Source organism: Poromitra crassiceps, assembly GCF_964638095.1.
Source record: "Poromitra crassiceps genome assembly, chromosome: 10".
Taxonomy (NCBI): Eukaryota; Metazoa; Chordata; class Actinopteri; order Beryciformes; family Melamphaidae; genus Poromitra; species Poromitra crassiceps.
The window spans coordinates 50,935,187-50,953,787 of NC_139631.1; the positions used below are offsets into that span (position 1 = coordinate 50,935,187).

The window sequence follows — 18,601 nt, forward strand, 5'->3', positions numbered from 1 at the left end:
GCCAGGCCGATACGGGCCGACGCGCGTGCCGGCGTCCGAAGGGCGCCAGCGAAAAATTTGGGCCATTTGAAGCCCAATTTGAGCCGTTTGAAGCCCAATTTGGGCCATTTGAAGCCAGATTTGGGCCGTTTGAAGCCCAATTTGGGTCGTTTGTAGCCAGGTTTGGGCCGTTTGAAGCCCAATTTGGGCCGTTTGAAGCCCAATTTGGGCCGAGTCCAATTTTACAATGAGATGCACCCACTTTAACCTTGAATAAAGTAATAAAACCACTAGTAAACCAGTAGGCGGCGCCTGGCCTGCTGTTCAGTGAGTGGCCTGACTGCGAGCACCAAAAAAAAAAAAAAAAAAAAAAAAAAATCAGGCCAGGCCACCGGGCATTTGCCCGACGTGCCCGATTATGCAGTCCGCGCCTGCTCCTCGTCTTTGTTCACCACTTGTGTAACCATGCGGGGCGGGCAGGTAATTGTGCATGCATGCGCAACAGGTATAGTGTCCGTCAGAAACAAATATTTGTTTCTAAATCTTAAGACAACAAAATAAACCTCAATTTCAATGATCACAAGTTTATTTTCATTCGTAGTATTATTTTGATAGATAAACATGTTTTACAATTGATTTTAAAGTTGGGTTTATTTCATAATTTAAACATTGGGATTCCAGGGATCAAGTACCACCAGCAGGGGGGGGCGCAAGTACCACCTACCTTGAGAAACACTGCCAATAATATTAATAATTATTATTATTATTTCACTTTCACATGTTTGAAAACTACTACTAATGACCACCATGTATTTTGCACAAAAACTAAAAAAAAAAAAAAAACTTTTTTTTTTTTTTTCACAGAGCCTTCCAAGTACCACCAGCAGGGGGCGCAAGTACCACCTACGGTACGCGTACCGTAGGTTGGGAACCACTGGCTTAGGGCGTGTTTTGCACAGCAAAACAGTCTGTGTTGATATAATGGAGCATGTGTCATCACAGATGAAAAAGGAACTTCTGAAAAAGATAATCGAGGCCAAGAGTAAAATCACAGTATTGGCTGATGAGTCGACCAGTGTCGGGCACAAATCAACACTCATTGTGTTTCTGAAGGCTAGTGATGGAGACATGGAGCCCATTGCCTTTCCATTGGACCTGGTTGAGCTGGATAGTATGTGTGCTGCTCATATCAAGGAACAGATTATGGGTTGCTTGCTTAAGAATGGCTTCACTGTTGAGTTGCTGAGGGAAATCCTCATTGGATTTTGCAGTGATGGGGCCAGTGTCATGCTGGGAGTGAAGTCAGGTGTTGGGAAGTTGCTCCAGGATGACTTCCCAGGCATCCTACTATGGCACTGCCTCAATCACAGACTGGAGCTTGCTGTGGACCAGGCCCTGGATGTGACGGGGGGAACAAAGGACTTCCAGGCATTCCTTGACAGCCTATATTCATTATATAGCCAGTCACCAAAAAACATGCGGGAGCTGAGTGAATGTGCTCACAACCTAGACATCGCCCTCAGGAGGATCGGAAAAGTGTTCAGTGTTCGCTGGGTAGCTTCTTCATGCAGGGCAGTCTCTGCAGTTTGGCAGTCTTATCCAGCCTTGGCACAACATTTCCGTGAAGCATCAGAGGATAATACAAGGGACAGCAGAGACAGGGCCAAATTCAAAGGTCTGCTTTCTAAAGAAGAAAATGGGGAAAGAGGGCTACGGCGTTCTGTCGAGTGTAGGCTTTCTCAGAAGGTGCTCATTGGATCCCATAGGGTTGAAGATTCAGTAGAAAGAACAAAGAAAGTCCAAGGCAACTCTTCAAGAATATTTTAAAAAGCCTTTAATAAAATATGGCTTCCACCGACATGTTTCGGCCAAACTGGCCTTTCTCAAGGTCTGCTTTCTAAGTTGTGCTCCATCAACTTCCTGAAAAGTCTTGCAGTGATGGCAGATGTTCTGACTGAACTTAATAACTTGTCAGAAATTCTTCAGGACAGACAGACCACGCTCCCAAAGGCCCATGACACCATGACAATGTATATCAAACGCATAGAAAGCTTCAATCGCTACCCAGGACAACATGCAGTTGAAGCCAGCCAAGCAGAGGAAGTGATGGAATTCAAGGGAGAGGAGTTAAGAGTTGGCAGGTCTCCCATCATTAACTCTGCTCAGTTCATCCAAGCAGTGGTAGACAATATGAAAGAAAGACTCTTCACAACCACAGCAAACAGAGCACAGGCCAATGTTGCAGCCAACCGAAAAGAGGCGTACAATAACCTTATCAAACAAATGGCAGTCCTCAACCCTGACAACTGGGACCACGACAATCCTCGATTTGGAGATAATGAGGTGAGGGCTTTGTGTGATGTCCTACATCTGAATGGACAAGAGGCCCACCTTGGGTTCACTGAATACAAAGCAAGTGGAGGAAGAACCATTCCTAACAAGATGAAGAAGTTGCTCATGGCAGTTGACACACTGTCTGCAAGCAATGCTGACTGTGAACGGGGGTTCAGCACAATGAACAACATCATAACTGAGTATAGGAGCAAAATGACAACAAGAAATGCAGCAAATCTCCTCTTCATCAGCTCTGTGGGACCTCCATGCAGACAGTGGGATCCACTGCCTTATATGAAGACTTGGCTGGGCAAAGGAAGAAGAGCAACCCACTCAACAAGTTGCATTGCTCGCCATTACACAGAAGACAAGGATAACTACTTCAGCCCTCTGTGGAAAATGTGGAAAAGTGTTTAAGTGTCCCCAGTTTCCCAGGGACCTAGATCCAGCTAGTAGTTTACAACCAGCTGGCACGCCTGGCAGCTAGTGATAACAATAATTCAGACTCTTCTGAACCTAAAACAGAAGACAGTAACCTAAGACAGTAATAAAGAATGGATGGAAACTAATGAACCTCAGTTAAGAAACACTTGAGTTACCCAGTTTGTGGTTAAAAGAAAACTGGTCAAAAAGGAGACTTGAACAAACAGATGATAATTTACACAGGCAATAAACTATTTAATTGCTCAGTCTGTGGTAAATGTTTTGGCCATAAAGGAGACTTGAAGAGACACAATAGTTCACACAAGAGAGAAACAATTTAATTGCTCAGTCAGTCTGTGGTAAATGTTTTGGCCATAAAGGAGACTTGAAGAGACACAATAGTTCACACAGGAGAGAAACAATTTAATTGCTCAGTCAGTCTGTGGTAAAGGTTTTGGCCATAAAGGAGACTTGAAGAGACACAATAGTTCACACAGGAGAGAAACAATTTAATTGCTCAGTCAGTCTGTGGTAAATGTTTTGGCCATAAAGGAGACTTGAAGAGACACAATCGTTCACAGGATAGAAACAATTTAATTGTTCAGTGTGTGGTAAATGTTTTGCCATAAAAGGAGACTTGAAGAGACGCATGATAGTTCACACAGGAGAGAAACAATTTAATTGTTCAGTGTGTGGTAAATGTTTTGGTCAAAAAGGACAGTTGGAATCCCATAATAGTCCACATAGGAGAGTCTGTTATGAGTCTGTTATAATAAATAAATAATTTACTATACATATTGTCAAGTGTTTCTAATTTCGACACCATACAGGCATTAAAAATTGGATGTGTGTGTTCAGGGATGCATGGGGGTGGGAGGAGAACAATATGAAACGATGAAGGTTGGGGTAGTAGCCTATAGTTCCTGCAAGAAATTCAAACCACTTTCACCCCTGCTCTTAAGTCAAACGAGTGTGATTTATTGTGTGACAAGTGAACTTATTTCACCATCGGAGTTTTGCCCCATCCAAGTGCACACGTCACTCCCCACCCGCTCTGCAGTGCGACCCCCCTCAAATATAGGTACTTTCGCTGCTGTTTTTTCACATGTGATCCCTTGATTTACAGGTAATTTCCCTCTCTGTATGTGTGAAAACAGCTACTGTGTGACTACTTTTAAAATAAAGTGCATTTTGAATTGCATTGTAATGATCCATAATTAAAATAAACAGATCAATTGACTTCCATTATCTTTGATTAACAAAGCAAATGGAATTGATGTGTCAACTTGTAACAGGTAGAACTATACCTGCGTAGTAGGGGCCTAACTACAATCTGCAGACGGCAGGAAGACCCAGGATCTAGTCATGGCCTCCCAGCACAATTCAACCCAGACCTACACTGTTCTGTGTTGTTATGGATAATATAATCTAAGGGGCCTTTCAATGTCACGGAATCTTCCTGAAAGGGGGTGTGGCGTAGTGTTACCTTTTCTAGCCGTGTTCATGTGTAATAACACGTAATCGCGCTCCCCTGATCTCTTCTCTGACAGCTGAGGAATGCTGCTGGGACCCAGGACGGGCCCACTGCGGCCGGGTGGGGTGTAGCCATTGAGGGGGCACGACCCTGGGGCGGTTCGAGGAGCGGCGGGCTCCGGAGGGCGGCTCAACGAACGCTCTGCCCCCGGAAACCAGCGGCCGTCCCCTCGTTGCCGTCGTGGCATGAGGGACCTGACCGCAGCGGAGTCCCATTGCTGCCTCTCCAGCTGCTGGGCCATGTTCTCCATTGATGGCCCGAAAAGGCCCTCAGGAGAAATCTTGGCCCCGAGCAGCCTCTTCTTCTCCGGCTCAGACAACTGCGTAAGGTTGAGCCAGAGGTGGCGGTGCGTGAGAACAGAGAAGGCCACCACCATACAGAGGGCGTAGTCCGTGGCCATCCGGAGCTCGGTATACATCTCCGGGGATGGGTTACCCTGCAGCTCCCTCAGGAGGATGGCCTGGTAACCCTGTAGGATGGCCAGGTTATTCGTCATGGCGGCGGACTGACCTGCCGCCAAGTAAGACTTTTCGGCCAGCTTGGCCGTTAACTGGCACGCCTTCGAAGGCAGTGTCTGCTTGCCGGAGGTGGAGGCCAAATGAGACGCCACCACTTCCTCCAGGGGGGGCATTCTGGAGAATGCCAGCCATCCTCGCTGTCGAGTGCAGACCACGGAGCCATGCCCACGCAATGCGGCTTGGCCTCCTGTGGTTTTTTCCACCATGTCTGCATGGCGCGGACCATGTCCTCACAGACAGGCGAGCGGCGCTGCGGGCGGGATGCCTGGCGTGCCTGAAAAAAGCACCCCTGTAGCAGTGAGGCAGGGGGCTGGGGTGGGTCGGCCCAAGCGATGCCCAGTTTAGCTGCGGCCCTGGACATCACCCCGCTAAGCTGCTTCTGGTAGGGTTCCTTTCCTTCCTCGCTTCCTCCTCCGCATTAGTAGTGACGGTGGTAGCACCGTCCCAGCCCTCTTCCACGCCAGAACCTCCTCCTGGGGGGTATCGACTAGGGGGTCGTACCTGGGGAATTCACCCTGCTCTAAGAATTGAGGCATGGGCTCATCGCCCCACCTAAACTCAGACTGCTTGTCCCGCTCGGACTGGCCCTGAAGGCCCTGAGCAGCAGGGGCTTCACCCACGACAGGGCGGAGAGATTCAACGGACACGCTCCTCTCGAGAGGCGTACCGCTGGGAGAAATGTCCTCCTCAACAAAGAGCTTAGCTCTATGACACAGCACGGCTAACTTGAAGACAGCACAGAGGCTGCAAGGTTTAAAAGCGCCCGTGCAGCGTGCTCGTGCCCAAGGCAGTACACACACCTATTGTGCCGGTCAAAGTCGGCCAACGTAGCTTTGCACACCGCGCACCCCCTCGCTGACTCTCCCTTCTCCATGCTCATAGCACGAGAAAACAGGAAGCTAACTAGCAGCAAGCTCCCGCAGGCCGCACCCGGTTAGCGGGAGTACCGTAAGAAAGCTCGCAAACTAGCGTGAAGAAGCTAGGCAGTAAGCCACCCGGAGTCTAGCGAACATGCACGTGCAATGGTACCGAAAGTGGATAATAGCCTGACCTGAAGGGAAGGCACCAACACGACCTGCTAAGCAAACAAGCGTGAAAACTGAAGAAGCTCTGCAGTAAGCCACCCGGAGGCTAGCGAACATGCACGTGCCACGGTAACGAAAGTGGCTAATAGCCTGACCCGAAGGGAAGTCAGCAACACGACCTGCTAAGAGAACAAGCGTGAAAACCACTAGCACAGCTATCGTAAGCAAGAGAGACAAGCGCGAGCCAAGCTTACTAGTCACTCTAGGAATAAACTCCTCGGCCGAGGAGAAACTAGTTGATGCTATTTGCACGGATGCAAGCTAGCTATCTAGTTAAGAACTGAGAAGCGGCAACACACTTGTGTGACGCAAGCTGACCTAGCTAGCGTAATCGCTAAGCTAATACTCTCAGATTCAATCGTTACCGCAGCCGGGGTGAACATATGCAAGCTACACGGCCTAAGCAGAATGTGCTAACAAGAAAAGCAATGCGCTCTTAGCTTTGATGAGCTTGTCCGTCACCACTGGTGAAGAGATGCAGGAACGGGTCCCCGAAGCCTGAAGAATCTCGTCCACCGTACGCCTTGTTTAGTCTGGCAAATAAGACGGAATTAGCTCGGCTTGAGAGCGCAAACTAAGTTAGCACACGGAGCTTTGAATAACACATAACATAACGGGCTGGAAGAACGAAGAGTGGCGTCCTGGGATCTGGGCGGACGTGACGACGTCACGGGGAAAGGAATGTGGGTGGCCGCCTCAGTCCCAAGGTTACCACGCCACCTGTCGGTAGGTGGTTTGGTTTTATATAAAGATGATTTTTGGAGCAAAAAAGTCTTCCAACGGCTGTGTGCAGTAGAGTAAGTAAAACCGACTTTTCACTCATGAAGCGGTACACAAACGTTTTACTCCGTTCAGCTGCAGCAATCAATGTCTCTGTTTACAGCCGCTCCTCTCGCTGCTTCCCCGTTCTGCGTCTGTCTGCTCACATTCCTCTCCCCAGTCAAGCCCCCCATTCTTGAGATTCCTTGCATCGTGTAGGAGGGGAAAATAAAATGTCTTTCAATCACCTTTTAGTGTTCATCCACAAACTGGAAGGTTACATTTGCCAACATATTTCCCAGCATTGCAAAGAACCAACAGGAAAAGAAACACAAGTGTCCCAGTTGTGCCTGTAGTGATAGGAAAGGATTTTTCGGTGCCGGCCCAACCTAGATAAAACTGCCCACTCCGATCAGAAGGTGTTGACATATGTTAATACCTTTCCAGCGTGTCCAATTATTCCAGATATATGAAAAACCAATACAACAAGCAATTCTGATATTTAGAACATTATTTTATATATAGAATATTGCATAATGGTACAGAGCAAGTTCAAGTGATACAAATTACCCCTCAGAGATCTCCGGGTGGATTTCCAGTGGTCTTTCCTAACAGCTGATATGTAGCAGGTCAAGAAAGAGACATTTGAAAACCGACCAATTCTAATATTTTGCGTGGGCTTTTAAAGTGCATTTCCTTGGGGGCGTTCTCTTCTGGTATGGGCTGGTCTCTCCCCGAAGGCTCCTCCTCCATCTGGTGACACCCTTCACTGCTGGGCTGGTATTGGTAGTTAGGCGATCTCTCCTTCTGTCACTCTTATGGTAGGTGTGTTTTCTCCTCCTCCGTGGTCCGCATCACATGACCTGGCACTTCAGCATGCACTAACCCTTACTGAATACTAGTCATTTATTTTATTTCCTATCTACCAAAACAACTGTCAATATATTTGCTAATATTACCAGCTTGATATATTTTAATTCCTATTTTAACTCCTATAATTTGGGTCAGCTAATCTAGCTATTTTCTCTATTAAAATCCTATAGCACTTTATCTATGGTTACTTTAGACTAGACAATCTAATCTACATCCTGGATAAAATCAAATTCAACTATATTCAGTCTGAAGCTGGAACAATATTCATACAGCTCAAACTTACTGCCTCTTGGTCTGTAACCACCCTAATAAGGATGTAACCAGAGTAAGGGCGTATTCCTCACTCGAACCAGAGAAAACCTCACCCTCCTTTTAACTAGGATGAGGAAACTCTTATCAATTATCAATTACCAATTATCAACTAATTTGACGACCACCTGCCAATTCGGTCGGCAGATTCAACTTTAATACCCTTATTATTTTGACTATACATTTATTTCCCAACCTAAAGTTGCAGCAGTAAAAATAGGCTAATATTTATACAAATACAACATCAGACACCATTCCATTACTGTTCTAAACACACTCTATCATAAGCTAACCAATTTACATTCATACTGAGCATCCAATATTCCCAAAGACCAAAGCCTATTCGAACCCGGGACCCTCTTCTCACATGGGCTGTGTCCTTGAGCCTGTCCTCTCTTCTGGGGGAAAAGTCAGCGCATGGTAAAAACATCACTCATTACCCAAAAATACATAGTGGTGTTTTTCCTCCTCTCCCATCAAGGTCGAACACGCCAACCAGTCGGCCCGTCCCAAGGAGAACCTATGTAATGTTTTCCAGACCTGCAATAAACAGGGATTAACATAAAAGCTTGGCAAATAGAGCATTGTTCAACTTCAGCTGGACCATCTGATGGTTAACCCACAAGGCCAGCATGTCCCCTGGCAGAGAGGGAGAGACGTTTATCTTTCATTTAAAGTTTCCTCAGCTCTCCCAAGCCCCTAAATGTATTTCAGGAACAAAACATTTAAAACAGAATAAAAGATGCATTTGAATTAGCAAATGATAACATCATCTCTTTAACTCATTCTCTGCCAGGGTCATTTCGGTCTGTGTGCTCCCTGTGCCAGGATTTTGAGCATATTTCCTGATCTTCCAGGACCCACAGAATATTCTGTGCTAGGAATAAAATTACACAACATATCTCACAATAAAGCAGAGACTCTCTTCTTACCCCTTGTAAAAAACTGAAACTCTCCCATGTTTCCTTGTTTAGTTACAAGCAGTGGAAGTTAGCTTGTTTTCACTAAAAATGCCTCCTTGGGACAGAAATATGAGATAAAGAGGTTTTTAGTGAAGGACACCGTTTCAAGCAGAACTCTCTTTTGAGCCTTTTATTTTTTGCCTCAGTGACACATCAGACATATACAGTATTTGTTTTCCCAAATAAATAAATAAAAAATAAAAAATAAGAGAATGTATTTTACAGTTGCCATGTGGATTTTTAGCTTAGCTTGATAAAAGCATAAACAAATGGAACGAACCCTTATGTGGTCACACTCACACACTCTCTCTCTCTCTCTCACACACACACACACACACACACACACACACACACACACACACACACACACACACACACACACACACACAGGAATAACGAGTGCTGTAACGTTACCTGCTGTCACGTTACCTCTCATAACTAACGTTAGCACAGAAGATCACACAATAGCTACGTTAGTGCTGTAAACTTTGAAATGTTTATGTGACACATGTTTCGCCTTGGTTGCTGGGGACGGGTGTGTGACGCGGTTTGACGTATCCATGTGATTCCCCCTCCCTTGAGTGTGACAGAACTCTCCCTTGAGAGGGAGAGCTGGCAAGAGGAAACGCTGTGAAGGGGAGCCTTCGTCGCCATGGCGCTCCGTCGTGGAGCAATAACAAAAACGCTGGCGTCTTCCTCGCCATCGTTGCCAGCCGAGAACTCTGGATCGGACTCTGTTTCGACCACAGGCTCCACCCATAAATACTAAACTAGCGGGTTCCTTTTATCAGTTTGACTTGAAACAATGTCACAGGCTGGGAAAGTGTCTGATGTAATGTAAACAGCCAAAACATGAAAGTACATCCGAGTACGTCTTTGGCACAGAACGCCATTGTTAAAAGTACGTCCGGGTACGTCTTTGGCAGAGAATGAGTTAATTGCATATTTTCACATCAGCTTGGCCTCCCTGCTGAGGTATCCGCCTCCTGCTGAATCCAATCTGGGCCTAATGAGGAAATGTTTGGTTATTGGTTAGGAAAAATGGAGATCTTATCAGGTTACCAGGGATCTAAGGAGAGAAATCCTATCAATCCCCCTTTTTACACGTCCAAAAGAGGTGTAAAACCACCTACTTATTGATCTCGTCCCACTGCGGCACCGGACGGTCCAATTACATATCTTCCTGCAACATAGCATGTAATATTAGCACTGTGATTTGAGTTATTTTAAACATATTCTTCAACTTACCCACTTCAGCTTGGCTCCTTATTGAATCTAACATAAGACCCATTGAAACCCTCTAATGACAAACATTCAGTCTGACCTTGATGGTCACAAGTTCATTCAGTAACATAACTGTTACTATATCTATCCTGGAACCCCTTTCTGTGTACACACATAGACAACATTAAACCTCAGCACCAACACAACTTGACCCATTAGTGCAGTGGTTCCCAACCTTTTTACACCAAGTACCACCTGAGAAAGTAGTTGGCTCTCCAAGTACCACCATATGACCGACGTTAAAATACAGTCTATTCAGCTATGCACAGTTCACGCAGGAGGCAAATTTATTCCAACCTGCAGCCTATGTGCAACCTGCAGCAGCTGCACTTGTGCTGGGTTGACTGCTGTCTTCACCTCCTTGTGCTTCATCGTTGCTGCTCTCCTCTACTACAGCTCTTTTACGATTCCCTCCCGTTTTGATCCACTTTAGCATCCCTCCTCGTCAGGGGCGGACTGGGATCCTAATTCAGGCCGGGCATTAGATACCAAGCAGGCCAGGCCGATACGGGCCGACGCGCGTGCCGGCGTCCGAAGGGCGCCAGCGAAAAATTTGGGCCATTTGAAGCCCAATTTGAGCCGTTTGAAGCCCAATTTGGGCCATTTGAAGCCAGATTTGGGCCGTTTGAAGCCCAATTTGGGTCGTTTGTAGCCAGGTTTGGGCCGTTTGAAGCCCAATTTGGGCCGTTTGAAGCCCAATTTGGGCCGAGTCCAATTTTACAATGAGATGCACCCACTTTAACCTTGAATAAAGTAATAAAACCACTAGTAAACCAGTAGGCGGCGCCTGGCCTGCTGTTCAGTGAGTGGCCTGACTGCGAGCACCAAAAAAAAAAAAAAAAAAAAAAAAATTCAGGCCAGGCCACCGGGCATTTGCCCGACGTGCCCGATTATGCAGTCCGCGCCTGCTCCTCGTCTTTGTTCACCACTTGTGTAACCATGCGGGGCGGGCAGGTAATTGTGCATGCATGCGCAACAGGTATAGTGTCCGTCAGAAACAAATATTTGTTTCTAAATCTTAAGACAACAAAATAAACCTCAATTTCAATGATCACAAGTTTATTTTCATTCGTAGTATTATTTTGATAGATAAACATGTTTTACAATTGATTTTAAAGTTGGGTTTATTTCATAATTTAAACATTGGGATTCCAGGGATCAAGTACCACCAGCAGGGGGGGGCGCAAGTACCACCTACCTTGAGAAACACTGCCAATAATATTAATAATAATAATTATTATTTCACTTTCACATGTTTGAAAACTACTACTAATGACCACCATGGATTTTGCACAAAAACTAAAAAAAAAACTAAAAAAAAAAAAAAACTTTTTTTTTTTTTTTTCACAGAGCCCACCAGCAGGGGGCGCAAGTACCACCTACGGTACGCGTACCGTAGGTTGGGAACCACTGCATTAGTGTATCTAATCATTTTCCTAATTTGTCATATGAATTTCGCTTGCCCCCCCTTGTCCCATGCTAACCCCATACCCCTGTTCCCTAACTCCACCCCCTTGTTCTATTTGCAACCAAATGAGTGCATAAGACTATTTGCTTAGATCCCACATCTCCAAGATTGGACCTGTGCTGATGTGAAGGTTTTCCTGTGACGTACAACCTGTAACTGTAAACATTAGATTTCACAATGTGCCTGTATTTTAGACAAAATAATTTCTTGTATTTTTATTAGTACAACAAGTACGCACGTATGGCAGATAATGTTTGAGATACTTTGTAAGTACATATTCAATTGTTTACTTTATAATTTGTTTGCAATGCACTCATAAACAAGATGACTCCTGAGTGGGCATTCACAGCTTACCGCGTGGCAATGAATTGACCTTGTGGACTTGTGGCAATGTGCAATGGGGCGGAGGGTGACCCCAGAAGGTGTACATGGGGGCTTAACATGTGGGCGGGCTAGACCCCAGGCAGTTCACTTGAGTAATTTTGGGGATGGCAAAACCCCACTATCTAAAACAGTGAGGGCCAACATTGTTCACAATACTCCAAACGCAAACTCAGGACTGTCTGTCCTCAGAGGGCATTGTCTTATTTATAGATACTTTTGAAAACATCTCCAGCGTACTTAAGTGTAAATTTAGCTATGTGTAGCTCATCTCAAACGGAAAAATGTTGGTGTATCTTACCTGGGTTTGGGCTAGTTCTTTTATAGAGACGACAGAGGGAATTCTCAAGTTAATCAACAAACCCTCCATTCATGCAAATTTGTCAACTAAGCAAACTCATTGTATGACTATTGTTCTTCTGCGTTTCTGCAAACTTTCTATTCAGTGAGTATTATTATGTAATGTGCAGTATTCAGTGTTCCTCACTGCTGTAATTTCCCGGTCCAATCTATTTTATTTTTCATAACTTATTATATGTGACACTACGTCAGTGTGTTTTTGCTGAGATTTAACCTTCCATGGTTACATTCTATAGTGAGTCTACGCATCCATTCACCATGCACCCAACAATGTGTGGGGACCCCCCTTTGTGGTCTAAATTAATCAAACAACTATCAATATGGTCAGATCAATTGACACCTCAAACGAGTAATCATTAATGAAACCTCCCCGCCAATCGATCCACACTGAAACTCCAGTAGGCTACACTACCCACAAATGATGTCATCAACAACGTTCCAAACATGAACAGACATCGCTTCACATATAACTGCCACACCGACAAAACACCATTTCACCAGCACTTCTTAATTATTATCAAACCCATTCATTCTCCATAGAAACAATTCCCACTCAAATCCTATCTGTATCCTCCCACAACTAAATGCATTCACAATTATCAACAATGACATCATCCTCTATCAAATTTCACAACCGGCATCCAACCATCACTCATGCAGTAAGAATCCTATCTATCTCAAATATCACACTCAAATCAACTCAACTATACTGGAACTTATAGCCTGCAAAATCATCCACTTACAGCAGCGCTGTCCTGGTTTAATGCCTTGCTCAAGGAGCCTACACCACTCGAGCAGCCCCCCTCTGATCTCCTCTGTCCGGATCTTAAAGTCCACTCCGATCGTGGTGATATAGCTACCTGAAAATGTGTTGTCTGCAAATCGCAGGAGGAGACTGCTCTTCCCCACTCCGCTGTCTCTGATGATGAGCAGCTTAAAGAGGTAATCGTAGTCCCTGGCCATGCCGGTAGCTGCTGGCTCGCCGCCGCCTGATGCAAGCCGCGTCTGGTGCTCTGCTCGCTGTCAGACCCTCCTTGGCCCGTAAATGTACCAGCCCTGAAAGAAAACCACCGCTACCCGATGCTACAGCTGCTTAGCCCCCCCAAGCCGAACCCGTCGGCAGCGTTTTTCTCGGGGTTTTGCGGCGTCAGCAATCCTCTCCCTCCGCTGCAAACAGCCGGAAACTCCGCTTCCTTCTCCAGCAGCCCACACACACAAACACACACACGGCACACTCATGCTCTCCCCCTTTCGCGCACACACACACACACACCCAAATCCAGACTGAGGGCACACACTCATTCACTGCCCAACGACATGCGAAGTTTGCATTGCGAGCGACCAATAGATAAAAAGACAGACAGACAAAAAGACAGACACTAAATAAAGGTTGTCGATGTTTGTTTTGATTTAACAGTCAGTCGTTGACTACATACAGACATTGTACCATTAGGCTACTGTCGAACCGCACACTCACAGGTTCAAACCCGGGCGCTCTACCAACTGAGCTATATATTTACTTGAATGCATAACGAGCCGGGCCTGCTTATATAATCTACCCCGTCTCACGCACACACCATGTCTAATAGTCGGGAGGACAAATTATTTATGTGACGTCTATTATATCTATTTGCATAATCTATAGGCCATAGGCCATTAAATAACATTCCATAGCTATACCTCTATCGAATCCACCACCCTCTTAAAAGATCTATTTATATTTCTAAATAAATCTAACGTTAAAAGCATACGCTATTATTTTGAACTGTCGCGCGGACCTTACGACTTTAACAGCGCCAACTTGACGGCACTTTTTAAAAATAACTCATAGGCTATCTACAATTCTCCGCTCTGTAGCCCAACTCCGCCAGACGGGGCGGCGTTGCCTCACAGACTCACAAGCTTCTCCTGCATGGACGCCAAAGCCCACTCACACAGCAAAAGTGCCAGCAGAACCACACCCGCGACCGTTTGCCCGCAGCCGCACCCTTGTTTGGAAGCTGCGTGCATCACCTATGGTCTATTTTCTTCCACAAACAGTTTTTTCATAAGCGTCAAATTACTGTTGATGTTCTATTGATGTACTATACTCTTGCATATGACCGTTTCACTGTGACAGGCGTCCCTGCACACTGAAACCTCTTTTTTTCAAATAGCACTCACTTTACAAATCAAGGAGTGTGACTAATTATACAATTTATGTATCCCTTTCTATTATATAGAAAATGTTCCCCTATATCTAAGGATCATTTACATTCATTTTCTCTTCTTCTCAAACTTACAGCAAAGTTAAATATGGATCATAAAGCAGTGTAACACATTTGTTACTTACAAAGGAATACTAACCCAAAGTGACCTCATCTTATATGAAGTTCACCGTGTTGTTTAAATTTATAGCATCCACCTTTGTCTCTAATTTTACATGGCAACATAAATTGGAAGAATCTGAAATTCAACTCAAAATATGGATATTGATATTACCATAATTAGACAATTCTGTGTTATTTATTCCCCATTAAAATGATCTTTTCTATAGCAGACATCAGTTATTTTTTTATTTTTTTACAATTCATAATATAGCAAAACCTTCAGAGATATATTACAATAAAACGCAAAAACCTGAGCATTAATGCCCTCTGTACAAAGCGGACTTCTCCAGAACACGCCGATTCTGTATATATACATATTTTTTGCTATGATCTTGGAAAATTACTATTATCCCTGACATGCATTCGGTCTGGCAATGGTCTTAAGATTAATTACTTCCCTCACACGCGCTCGGTCTGGCAATGGTCTTGAGATTAATTACTTCCCTCACACGCGCTCGGTCTCTTGGGCCGATGTTTTTTAACGTACATCTCGCCCACAGGTCTTCCAAAATATCAAAACACGTGTCTGAAAAGCTCTATACCTTTTCCTAAATTTAGTTGATATATTACAGCATTTGTGGAATCCAGTTAGTGTAACAATAATTTAGAATAGCCAATTGCAGATATTTTTATTAAAAAGGTTATCCGCTCACCCTTTGTTGATATTTTCCCGGGATTTGTTAAACCACTGTTCTCCGAAATGCTGATCAGAAAGCTTACTTTTCTGGAATCACGTCAGGGTCACCATTTGATAGGAAAGGATTTTTCGGTGCCGGCCCAACCTAGATAAAACTGCCCACTCCGATCAGAAGGTGTTGACATATGTTAATACCTTTCCAGCGTGTCCAATTATTCCAGATATATGAAAAACCAATACAACAAGCAATTCTGATATTTAGAACATTATTTTATATATAGAATATTGCATAATGGTACAGAGCAAGTTCAAGTGATACAAATTACCCCTCAGAGATCTCCGGGTGGATTTCCAGTGGTCTTTCCTAACAGCTGATATGTAGCAGGTCAAGAAAGAGACATTTGAAAACCGACCAATTCTAATATTTTGCGTGGGCTTTTAAAGTGCATTTCCTTGGGGGCGTTCTCTTCTGGTATGGGCTGGTCTCTCCCCGAAGGCTCCTCCTCCATCTGGTGACACCCTTCACTGCTGGGCTGGTATTGGTAGTTAGGCGATCTCTCCTTCTGTCACTCTTATGGTAGGCGTGTTTTCTCCTCCTCCGTGGTCCGCATCACATGACCTGGCACTTCAGCATGCACTAACCCTTACTGAATACTAGTCATTTATTTTATCTACCAAAACAACTGTCAATATATTTGCTAATATTACCAGCTTGATATATTTTAATTCCTATTTTAACTCCTATAATTTGGGTCAGCTAATTTAGCTATTTTCTCTATTAAAATCCTATAGCACTTTATCTATGGTTACTTTAGACTAGACAATCTAATCTACATCTTGGATAAAATCAAATTCAACTATATTCAGTCTGAAGCTGGAACAATTTTCATACAGCTCAAACTTACTGCCTCTTGGTCTGTAACCACCCTAATAAGGATGTAACCAGAGTAAGGGCGTATTCCTCACTCGAACCAGAGAAAACCTCACCCTCCTTTTAACTAGGATGAGGAAACTCTTATCAATTAGCAATTAGCAATTATCAACTAATTTGACGACCACCTGCCAATTCGGTCGGCAGATTCAACTTTAATATCCTTATTATTTTGACTATACATTTATTTCCCAACCTAAAGTTGCAGCAGTAAAAATAGGCTAATATTTATACAAATACAACATCAGACACCATTCCATTACTGTTCTAAACACACTCTATCATAAGCTAACCAATTTACATTCATACTGAGCATCCAATATTCCCAAAGACCAAAGCCTATTCGAACCCAGGACCCTCTTCTCACATGGGCTGTGTCCTTGAGCCTGTCCTCTCTTCTGGGGGAAAAGTCAGCGCATGGTAAAAACATCACTCATTACCCAAAAATACATAGTGGTGTTTTTCCTCCTCTCCCATCAAGGTCGAACACGCCAACCAGTCGGCCCGTCCCAAGGAGAACCTATGTAATGTTTTCCAGACCTGCAATAAACAGGGATTAACATAAAAGCTTGGCAAATAGAGCATTGTTCAACTTCAGCTGGACCATCTGATGGTTAACCCCCAAGGCCAGCATGTCCCCTGGCAGAGAGGGAGAGACGTTTATCTTTCATTTAAAGTTTCCTCAGCTCTCCCAAGGCCCTAAATGTATTTCAGGAACAAAACATTTAAAACAGAATAAAAGATACATTTGAATTAGCAAATGATAACATCATCTCTTTAATTGCATATTTTCACATCAGCTTGGCCTCCCTGCTGAGGTATCCGCCTCCTGCTGAATCCAATCTGGGCCTAATGAGGAAATGTTTGGTTATTGGTTAGGAAAAATGGAGATCTTATCAGGTTACCAGGGATCTAAGGAGAGAAATCCTATCAGTAGCAGCATCCTTGTAGTAAATGAACGTCACTTCATCATATTCTGAATCACTTCTTCTACATGTAACAGCTCTTGTGCACCCGTGCGGCTCTCTGTCATCACTCTTGTTTGGAGTCCATGAGATGCTAGCTGCCACTGCCAGTGTTCAGTAATGAAGTGCGCAGTAACAATGGATGTCCTTTCTTCAGTCAGTCCATAACTTCGACTTTGGTCTCATTGTACAGTCTGGGGATCACTGTGTCGGTAAAAAAACGGTGAGATGGGACGTTTTACCTCGGCTCCAAAGTGCGCAACATCCCTGGTTCTCAACGACTGAGTATGGACGTATATCCATGACAATAAAAGTTGCAATGGATTTTGTGATTCGTTTCGCCCTTTCCAAGTTGGGTGGATGCTTTGATAGCATTGCTTGCTCGATTGTTGGCTGGTTGGGAGTGACTACAGCCGGTGTGTCTGATTTCATGTTCTGCCATGTTCACATGCATTTGTTTTGCTGCCTGCGCCACGTCGTAAACTGTCCGGGCGCTGCCTCGCGCTCACAGTTTAGTTCCGCCTTTTTCACTCCATCAACATCACGTTACAACTAACGTAAAAAAATCGATTATTGACATTTGTGAATCAATTCTTAATCATCCACGTCCGCATCTCGATGCATCTAATAATCGATTTTTTTTCCCCCACCCCTAATCAGTGCCATATGAAACTAGATGACCTAAGTCATCCATTGGTACCAACCATGTCATGCTAGCCTGTCGGGAAGGGGGCTAAATAATGCTCCAAAGTCAGGCAAATTTTAGGAGAGGGACAAACTGGCATGTCAATTTTGTGTAGAGGAATCAAAGTACATGCGCAACTCAAAAAGAATGACTACAGGTGTATGGCCAAATGATAATTGTAAACAGAAGGGTAAAGCCAGCAAAATGTCCTTTTTGCACGCTGTCCAAGGCTTGGTACTGAAACGTGTCCATTGACGTAGGTGTGCTGACCCCCCCCCCACACACACACACACCGTGCCCCTTGTGTGTAGAGTGTGTCCTTCTGTTTAGATAGGGTAGCACGAGCATTTATCGACAAGGCAGCATAAATCCACTGAACAATGACTGATGGAGCTTCGACGGACCTGATGGACCCGATTTCTTTTCTGGGGGGGGGGTTCTGTCTTCTTCACAGCCTGATGTTGCCAGGTCTGATCATGAGGCTTTACAGCAGTGGTTCCCATTGGGGTCAAGATATTAAAATCTGAATGCTGACATTTTTCTCAGAATTCTGAATTTAATCTCAGAATTCCTTCTAGAACCATGTTCTTCGACTTCTCTAGTGCCTTCAACACGATCCAGCCATCACTGTTAGCAGAGAAGCTCTCAGCGATGGGGGTGGAGGACGACCTAGTGGCCTGGACTCATGACTACCTCACCGATAGACCTCAGTATGTCAGACTGCAGGGCTGCCAGTCGGAGGTGC

The 18,601-nt window shown here is 44.6% G+C and overlaps 1 protein-coding gene across 1 annotated transcript in view; it reads left to right on the forward strand.

The window, feature by feature from the left end:
- The window catches only part of LOC310784501 (glutamate receptor ionotropic, NMDA 1-like), a gene marked incomplete at both ends in the record, with an annotated part of 339,903 nt that overhangs the window by 290,606 nt on the left and 30,696 nt on the right, over positions 1–18,601 (forward strand). The gene's annotated exons all lie outside the window — the stretch shown is intronic.